Here is a 10,957-nt window from a genome sequence, read left to right on the forward strand (position 1 = left end):
GGTAATTTTTTGTTGTTTTTGTAGAACAACCGATTTCTTCTGTTTACTTGCTATCTTTCTACACAACCCAAATCCTGGATGCTGATTTTGGCCACCGCGGCCGTGTAAACACCACAGACCGCTTGATAATTGATTTCAACAGACAAAGTTGAGACGCTGGAATAAAGCAATTAGCAGCAACACTCTGAATCAATCTTCGCCGCAGCGATCATTTCTCTGGCTGCGCCGGTCTCTCCGGCGGAGCGGCAGGATAATGGGTGGTATGTCGAATGTATACTGTTTACATACGTAGACGTGCATGTTGCCACACCGGCAGCTATGGGCGCATGTTGGTGTGACGCCACGTGCGCTCGCTGCCTGATCTGGTGGAGAAGTCGTCTGAGTGTGAGCCAGATGTAGCGGAGCATCAACACCCCTGCTTTCCCTCATCTCTCGAGACAGGAACAAAGAAAGCAGGCTACATGAGGCAGGTCTTTGATCATCTCAGCTCTAACATGTTCCTACCAGTAATTGACAGTCCCTCACATCCTGGATGCTTCTTCTTCAACCTGCATCTAATAAAGGCTCTGATGGACCTCAGATGATTCAGAGAGCCTTAATAAGGCGCGTGCACAACCGGCAGTAAAGTCCTGCAAAAATATCTGTGCCAAACAAAAGTGCAATATTGAGGAATACGGTAATATCTGGTGATGATGTTATAATTATTGGCCGCTGCGTATGCAGTTAAGCTTTCATGTAATCACTTACCATTATTCAGAGTTTCCTCCAGTGTATTACAAGCCTGGCACTTGTCTGAGTGTCGAGGCCTAACAGTTTTTACTTTCACAAGTGGAGAGTTATGGCTTTTGCATTGATGCTCCACTTGATAGATATTGCTTTGCAATGAAAAAAGAGACTATTTTTACAACATTAAACACGTAATTTAAAAAAAAAAAAAATCTGTTAAGAAAATGGAAACCAACTCTTGCTGAAGTCTAATTAGAGACATGCAGAAAGTACTTAATCACATCCACTGTACCCATCTTCAGGAAAAGAAAATAATGAGCCCCAGTCTGACCTCACAGCAACAAAGTGACCACTGATATTTTGTTGAAGGAGAAACGGCCTGTTTGAACAGCTGACAACAGCGTTAGCGGCTGAAAGGGAATACTTAGCCAGAACGGTTCACTCGTCTTATTGATCAGTCCACAGTGTCAGTGTTTTCCCAGGAACTATTTACAGCCCTGGAAACAAAGCAAAAGCAGAAACCGAGCAGCTCAAAAACAAAACCGCAAAGCAACTAATTGTAACATAACTGAATGAAACTACTGTTATTTCCTCTGGTTGCTTCTTTATCGAATCGGCTTAATGAAATGTAACTGCAGTCACACTTTCCTCTTCAAACTAAAAATGCTTATGTTAGGGTGAGGAGGTTTTCTTTTAATCATAAAGACAAGACACTGAACCCGACAATGCCCCCCAAAGTAAGCCGTTTAGATCAGCACTTCTGCTAATTAAATGTATTGTAATAATATAAAAGCCTAACAGTACTTATTGTTGTACGACGCTGCTATTGCTTGAAAGCAGAGCTATTAGTCTGTCATATCAGACCCTCGGTTTCATGCGCAGTGGCTTAGTATGAATCTTCCTGCGACATATTCAGTCACACTGCAAGTAAATCCTGGTAGCTAAGTAAATACTCTGGCAGGCAGGCACCCGTTGACACACACACACATATATATATATATATAGGGTTAGGGTAAGGTTTAGGGTTTTATATATATATATATATATATATATATATATATATATATATATATATATATATATATATATTTATAGAAAATTAATCAGTCCATTTTCTAATTTCAAACCTCATGTTAGTGCCTTTCCCATGTGGTGTGCTAAAGAAGAGATTAGGGCACCCATGCAAGCACACAAACACAGATTTTTGCAACCGATGTTAAACAAAGAGCTTCATTTGGGTATCGGTGCCAGTGTGACCTCTTACAGCCTGCGCCAAAGTAGAAACATGCAGTTTGCTAATCACCACAGAGGCATATCAGCAGAGGGAAGAGCAGGTGAGGGAGCACAGAGAGTTTTCTTAAAGCATCCAATGAAAAAGAATAATAAAAAAAAAAAGAAAGGAATGCAAAGCCAAGCACACTAAAAACTGGAAGAAATCGTTAACGTAAGAAATAATTTAGGAGTTGAGATAGTGTGCAAAGTTAACTTTCTTCCTCCTTATCAGGCCAACTTTGTTTAGACCATCTGTTACGCGGAAACCCACATGTACACAACGGCCACAGATGGAGAGCCTATTTCTGTGGATGACACCCTACTTATTGGGTTGTTTAAAGTGGAGATTTATCTCCCTGCTCCTCTGTATTCCCTCGCTGAACTATTTGTGAAAGCACAAAGGTGCTTTTAATCGGAATCAGGAACATTTAAACCAATTCACCAAAAGCCTTTAAAGCCTGCAGGCTGAAATGAACGAAAGGTTTATTGAACCAACATTTCCTGTCTCACCTCAGTCAGGATGCAAACTGACTTTTATTTAGTTTATATTCAAAGTGCGTGCATAAGTGTGTATGTCTATCAAAGGTCCTGCTTCAAATACTTTCTTTGCTCGCTGCGTCCTGCTCTCATGTTGTTGGAATACATTAATCTAACTCAGGGTCGTTAGCGATTCTGAATATGCAAAACAAACGTATATGATTTCACATGCTTCTAATGTGCGGTCCTCTGAACTTTTCTAATGCATTTTTTTCTGCTTGTCCTTCATCTGTAGTCTAAAAATGGGACACTTATTTTCCAGCTCCCTTTAGCACTAAAAAAAGTATTTACGTCCTTTTTTTAAACATACATTTTGATCAAAGCCACTCCATTGTAGCTCTGACTCTTTGTTTAGGTTCACTGTCCCATTAATAAGTGAACCTTTCCAGGTTTCTCAGGTCCTTTACAGCCTCTAATTTTCTTCCAGTATAACCACAATCATCTTTTCATTAACGCTAGCCACTTTTTCTCCCTGCTGCGAGAAGCGTCCCCACGCCACGATTCCAGCCAAATCGTATTTCAGGACGGAGATGGTGTGTTCATGGTAAAGTACAGTGTTAGTTTTCTAACCCACATATATTTCTTTAGCATTCCAGGCAAAATGTGCTACGCAGCAGAAAGCTCCATTTTAATCTAAACCGAGCCCCACGTCATGTATTAGTTAGCTAGCAGTTGTGTTACTTTCTCTCTATTTTCAGATATTTTGATTCTCAAAACTTGCAACGTTGGTTTGTTACCTACTCCTGTTTTAAACTTCTCTAAAATGCCGCGTGTTACCTGGTCTGCATGATATCTGAGAATGTTCTCTTGAGCACACATACAAAATTTAAATGACTCACTTACAGACTCTGTTTACCAATGGGATAAACTTTGAAAATAAGGGAGTTGCACTAGATTTAAGCACCTAAGAAACAAAAGGGGGACGAGGATGTAGCTGCATTCAACACTTTTCAATTTTTATTCTTAAACAAATTAAAACTAATCCACGTCAAAAAGAACAATAGAATTATGTGTGCTGGTCTGTCACACGTAATCCAAAGAAAATGATGACAGCGCAACAAAAATGTTAATCAGGCAGAAATCTTTCAGAGCATAATGAGATAAATAATATTTTTATCTGATCAATTAATAAATGTTTGCTGTAATTCATAATTTTATGAAGTGAGAACTAATTACCTCATATGCTCGAGAGCTCTCCTGTATCTAAATATAACAATCAGTGTTATAAAAACCGTTGACCACTGTAAAAAAATTTTTTAATGAGCATCAAACTATCTTGAAATGCATCCGTCTCTTATTTGTGCTTCTGCAAACTTTCACTGTCTGTCTTGACTTTGAACCATTTCTTTGCCTTCCAGGCTCCTGCCTTGTTCTTCACTCTCTGTGTGATCACCGGTGAGTGTCTTGGCACAAGCAGGGCCCATCGAAGGTCCAAACCCCCAGGAGCTGTAAACACAGTCCACACACAGCTGCGTATCCCTGACTACAGAGGACACTGCATGGACTTTCTCTTTTTTCCTAGAGATGTAGAGGTCAATGATTATAGATCCAATCAGTTCTCAACAAAGCACTGAAGTTTGAAGGCGCCCGAATGGAACCAGTTCAAAAATTAGAGCCAATCAGACACTAGAAGACCTCAGATCTGACTAAGTTTGTTTCACCATCTTGATATTTGACCGCTGTGGATTTAGAACTGGGTAACGCACGTAAGGACATTATTACTGACAGAACATGCCCAAGACTTGGAGGAAAAGTAAAACAAGCATCTTTTTAAGGAACTCGACTCAACAAATTTACAAACATAGCAGTGTAGAAGTGTACGATGCACAAAAATAAAGAATATATTAGGTACACAGAAGTCCTTCAAGTTGATCTGGCCATTTGTTGACACGATTGCGGAAACATCTCGCTGGGTTTTGGTTCTTTTCATGTCTGAATTTGAGAGGTCAGCTGCCTCAAAGGCCAGACTTCCCGTGGTACTGCTTAGCCATTCAGAGAAAGAATTCAGATTGCATTAAGCTTTCTCATGTTACATCATGGAGAAGAGGATTCTGTTATTTGTTACGTCAACATAAACCACAGCCGTATCTAAAGTGTGATCTCAAGTCAAGTCCACGTTTAGAGTCTAACGTACGAAAAACTGATGTTTAAAGTTATGACAAACTATGGATCAAAAAATACATATACACAGAGATGCTCGAACATCGCCGTGGGATGAGAGGTTCATTTGATAAAATGTGAAAGGTAAGGACATTTTGAGGTTACCTGAAGAAAAGAAGTTCCCAAGTCTGCATTCATGTACACCAAAAATCCATTTTCTTTTTGTATCGCAACATCACTTACATCAGGAGCAAATTTCATTTCAGTTTCTGGAAGTTTATTTGCTCCTTGGCACTTCGCAGTCATTACTTCCTGTGCTACCACCGTCTCCCCGTGTCTTTCACTCTTTCCCCTCTCTGAGACCCTGCAGGTGCCAGCTCTCAGTTCCAACTCGGCACTTAATGACAAAATTGGAGCAATTAATTACCCTGATTGGTGATGTTAACCTCCACCTCTTCCACCTGGACTCTTAGCAGTGCAAACAAGGTGCCTGATTCATACTGTAGCCTGGCACCCTTGTGTACCATTTATTCACGCTGCGGCGGCGCTATTCATCCGCTCTGAATGAGCAATACGCTGTACGGCAGCAACAGCAGGAGAACGCAGCTTTCGCATATCGACGCTCAGGCAGAAAGGTAAACCAAAGAAATATTGTCACGTTTTTGCACAAAACCGGCACAACCTTGAGAATTTGGCACACTTCGTCACCGGCGCATTCCTCTGACCTCTCTTCAGGCTCGTTTGCCGCCATCCCTCTTGCACCTGCAGCAGTTTGTCAGCCGGCTTTGGATAATTACACATCTCGCCATGACCACACACAGCCACGAGCTCCCTCGCCCGTCCTCCTGCATTTCCCGCACTAATGGGACTCTGCAGGCATGATGATGCACGATTCTGATTCTTGTATCAGATTGTAGGTCCCGCTGCTGCAACTGAGTCAAATTGCAAAACACAGTTTGGTAATTATCTCTCGGAAAAAAAAAAAAAATCCAACTAAGTTTGATCATTGGAAGCAATAATGTGATACATCAGCTGAATGCTGATGTGATATTTATGAATAGGCCTGTACCTGTTCTCAGTGCTATTACTTTCTTTAGTCTCATACCTGGTAACCTGCTGTGATCCATCAAGCTTGATAAATGCTGTCCTGTCAGAGTAGCCAACTGTCCCACTAAGGGCTTCATTTCCTCCCCCCCTCCATTTCCTGTCTTCATCCGGGGGAAAAACGGGGATGTATTTGATTCCAAACGTTGCTACACATGTGCACTTCAATTGATTTCTGAGAGAAATGCGCTGATTTTAGTTTCAAGACCAATGTACAAGCTACTTTCTATTAAACTTAAATGTCAGAAGAAGAAGAATATGTTTTTCTCTATGTGTCATGCCTTAAAAATAGGCTTCCCGGGCTTCCACATCATGCCTGCAAGCTGCAATGAAAAGTATAGGCTCCTGTCAAAACAAATAAGACTATAAAGGGAAATGCATATTGGAAGCACTGCTGTGCATTACCTGGTGCCTTCACACCATAGGAAGTGAGTCCAGACAGAACAGATGACCTTACGTCAGCACTCAATGCTTCAGAGCGGTAAAGTTTTGGAAAAAATACTGCTGGTGGAGATGGTTAGCAGGAAATAACCATTTTTGAGACGCATCAGCATCACTGACTAATTATTCTACTGATTCCCTGTAAAAAGACACAGGAGGAAATAAAGTTAAAGGAATACTAAAGTATTTTTTTTATCATGACAATGCAACTTACAGGTTTGGAATTGATTTCTCTTTTTACATTTTATGGGTGTGCAGTTTCATTATTTGATTGCAGAGCAAAAGATGAGAATATGTTGATGATCTGCCACAGAAGACAGATTCTATCGCTGCAGCTCTATGCTCTCGTTCACACGCATCAGTTTTGTTTACTCCTTTAGCATCCTTAGTTAGCTTTTATGTAGCAAAAGCGTACTTTAAATAAATATTGAATAGATTCTTGGGTTAAACTGTCTCAGTATTATGGGTCTTTTCCTTACAATTGTACTTCATGTTAACTAAAGTACATACGTGATTAAAAATCTGTTTTCAAATTTATGAGCATTTTCAGTTCAGTCACAAGCACAGTTTTTTGTTTTGATTTTAAGTGTTAAATTAGCTGTTTAATTATGTCACTGGGAGGACTTAACAGAGTAGAAGATAATGAGAAATATGCAGAAAAATATGTAAGAAAAAACAAAAAACAAGAGACAAAACTGAACATGATAATCTGAAGGTCAAAATTAAACATAGGTGTCTTTTGCCAATGGCGACGGGACAAAGCTATGAGCTCTGATAACAGGAACACTAGTTTTCTGGCAAAATGCTAGCAGCTAATAGCTACGTCCCAAAACAAAGACAGCTGGGCCAAGAACTGCCAAAGCTGCCAGCCAAGGGTAAATAAACACTGTGGCTGAAGTCGAATATTTCTTTTCAAAACTAACAGAACGAAGGTGTAAGAGTAAATGTGCTAAAAAAAATTTATACAAACATTTTGCAAAATTGTGCTCTCATTACCCAGATTTTATGAATCAAGAGAAACCGAAAGCCAAGCGATGTCTTATGTTATCAGATAAACGTGAGCACAGAAGTGGGACATAATATTGCCTCGCTAGTTACTTCTTGTGGTTTCATATTTGCCCAAGCAGCACATGCAGTATATGCACCCCAAAAGCAACACACACAGTGAGTAAGTCTTAAGTTCCTAACACAAAGTGCACAAGGAATGTAGACAACTTAAAAGCCTTTTTTTTTTAATCTTTCTGTGTTGCCCATGTTAATCTTTTCATAATCAGTGCCTTGGAAAAAGATGCAAAGTTCTAGAATGGTCCAGTCAAAGGCCAAAGCTGACACCAACAATTCATTTTTAGATAAGGAAAGTTGGCATACCTTAAATAAGTTGCAGTTAACTGCAGTGAAAGGTGTTTTTGACTCAGAGAGGCTGAATGTAAATTCCCACCGCACTTATAGGATTCTTGGTTGTAAAAGTTTTCCAAGATCATCTACAATTTCTCCTGCACTTCACAATTGTTGGATTACTTTGTGATGGTCTGTCACATAAAATAAAGATAAAATACAACAAAGTTTGTCTTTGGGCAACATTTGTCAGCGCGGTTTGGGAATAGAAACTCTGTAAAATTGATAAGAAAAGAATTGTCTGGATACAGACTTGATGTTTTCTACCTAAAGAAATGTGTTACATCTGATCCATTTTGACAGCTACAAGAATCCCTGAAACATCCTGAAGGAATCGAGAAGACATAATGTGCTCTGCTGCCGGGAGCGGACCAAAAAACTGTAATCCCAAATCTAAGAAAGGCAGCAGATCGGATTGGAAGATTTCTCTCTTTCCGCTGGACCATTTCGCTGTATCATATCCCATTTACGGAACCTTTGACTAGATCCAAAGCAGAAAAAATTACAATTCAGGGTTAAGACATGTCCAATTAGGCAACCAAAATGAGCAAAAAACCAAGAGGAGAAACATTACGTCAGGAGTCATAAAAGTTTAGGAAAGCTCAAAGTCACTTTATGACTTTCATCAATGCGTTTTATGTTTCACTTCTTTGTGTCTTTGCTTATGTAACATTTGAGTTCTGTGAAAGAGAGGTTAGGCTGAGCTCTGCAAAGAAAATAATTAGGAGGAAGATGGATGGATGGATGGATGGATGGATGGATGGATGGATGGATGGATGGATGGATGGATGGATGGATGGATGGATGGATGGATGGATGGATGGATGGATGGATGGATGGATGGATAATACAGTACACAATATTTTCCATTCAGAGATCAAGTAATTGAGACTGAAACCGTCTCAAACACCTCTTGTAAGAATTGTGGCGGTAAATTCAGCTAATGATTGTAGAGAAACTGTTGATGAAGATTCTTAAGTAAGCAATAGGTTATGAGTGTTTTCATAGGCTTTCCTGCGTAATAATCCTCAAAATTTAGATTATTACATTTCAAATATTTACTGGATGATTTGTATATAGTGATGCAATGAGAAGGCACCAAACTGGATCACTCTTTTATAGAACTGCCTCTGGTTAAGCATGGAAACCACTTTGGGGAATAAACATTTTAAGGCTGTACCCCGACTCTCCACCCACTTGACCGCTGTCCACAGGAACCAGCTCCCCTTTGACCCTCCAAATATCGATTAGTTATTTACCGTCAGAAAATCTCCAGCGTTATAGTTTCTTTTCACTGCAAAGGAATAGAAACCAGTTGCCCAGTAAAAAGCAGGAGAACGTAAAGCAATACTAAAAGCTAGGTTTGAGACACAAATGGCAGTCACCTTAGCCGCACATGATTTGTGGTAATAGGCCAACGCTTTGGAGTCGTGGGTATTTCAAAGAGCAGAGCCTGGCCCGATCAGCAGAGCTTCCTATCCCCAGTGAAGCCACCCTGACCTTTTGAAAGGTACTATTCTGCCAAAGAAAAGCAAACAGCTCATTTATCTGACAGCCAATGTAAAGAGCAGATGCCACAAGGGGGAAGCGGGGCGCTGCCGGTCAGATCCATGACAAGATAAGCCGCCGCAAATTCTTACTTGCCAAAACGGCCGTAGTCGCCTATGGAGTACATGTTGCTGGCAAGTGCTCTGTAAATGCACACAAAAACAAGAGTTGTTTAAAAAAAAAAAAATAAGAAAAAGAATTACTTCAATTGTGGTCTTGAGAATTACAATGTTAATGCCCGTCTCCATTAGGAGATGGTGCTGTTAAACCTGCAAAAGGTCTTGTGGTCGCAGGAGATGTGGACCCCAATTAAGGCTGTTTGTAGAAACACATAAGAAATCACAAATGCTGTGATTACTGCGGTGTGTGCTGATGAGCTGCTGAACACGCTGTCCTGTCTGAGATCCTGATTAAGAATAAACACTCCAATCAAGAAGCATGATTGCGGGATTGGCCTCTTTCACGGTGCCAAAGTTCAGTTGCTGCCATGATTCATCGACTTAAACGGAGAACAAAGGGGGGACAGCTGACATTTCCTTACTCGAGTAATAAATTTAAGGCACCATGATAGCAAACAATCTTATACACTCGCTCAAAGGACGAGCTAATGATTCCCTGCGAACTTCTACCTGCCACTTGAAATCCACTCAAGTATGTGCCCACAGTGTCTATTGCCTTTAGGTATGTAAAGTAATGGCAGGTGGTCTCAGAAATGTTTACCAACTAAATCATGGGGGACCTTTTAAAATCGGTGCATCGAGGCAGCAGGGCGCATTGCCTTTGCCAATTCCCTCTGAGAACACCTGAAGCACACACAGCTTGACTGCTAATGGCTCTGGGGTAAATCGTATCATGCTCTGCAGAGCCAATTCATTTCTTTGTGAACTCTCTAGATCCAAGGCTTGCGATTCCACAATCAGGAGATACACAAAATACAGTCTAAAAGAGAGAGAGGAAGAGAGAGAGAGAAAGAGAGGGAGAAATACACAGCGCTAAAACATCTAGTCCACAACCGCAGACAGCTTTGATCGTTTTGGAAAAACTTAAGGGGAACGGCGAGCTAATGGCTGCTCGAACATCCTTTCCTCCCCTGTTAAGGTTCGTGGTTTGACATGAAGAGGACAGTAACAGGAAAGAGGAGCTAACCTCGGCTTCGGGGCGTCTTCCTCCGACTCCCTTTCTGTCAAAGAATGAAGGTCATGCCAAGACAAGGCCCAATTAGAGCTCAGCCTTAAATGCCTGAGGTGACCGCAGCCCTCCGAGCTTGAAAAATACTTATTTTCTATGTGTTTATTGGTTGGTTTTTGTACAAACAACTGGACTTGTAGAGTACACATCTCAAGGGCTTCCAAAGAAAAAGGAAGGACATCAGCAAAAACAGGCATTAAATGTAAAAAAACAAACAAACAAAAAAAAAAACATTAAAAAGCAACTCTAAAATAGCGCTACCAAGCAAATAGCTTCTCTTTTTGTTTGTGTAGTTTGCTCACATTCAAATGAAATGACACATGCCTTTGTGGGAAAGCATGGCCATATTTGTGTATATTGGATCAAGAGTGAACAGCGAAACATTCTGTAAGACAAGAGCTATTTGTATTTATTGCATGACAAAAATACAGTCTGCAGAAAGATTATTGGTAGGTCATGGAAGTATTGGTACAGCTGTACAAGTGTTTTTCTTAATCTGATGTAACAACAGCTTAGTCCAGTACATGGGTGTAGTGTCGTAATAATTTTATAGTCCAATACATTTTTTTCTGAATCAATTTGTTAAACACATGTATCATTCTACAATCTTTCAATTTACAGCATTCCCTACTGATCTAGAGATGCC

The sequence above is a fragment of the Poecilia mexicana genome, unplaced genomic scaffold (assembly GCF_051168715.1).
Source record: "Poecilia mexicana isolate PSO_F unplaced genomic scaffold, ASM5116871v1 scaffold_4, whole genome shotgun sequence".
NCBI classification, from domain to species: domain Eukaryota; kingdom Metazoa; phylum Chordata; class Actinopteri; order Cyprinodontiformes; family Poeciliidae; genus Poecilia; species Poecilia mexicana.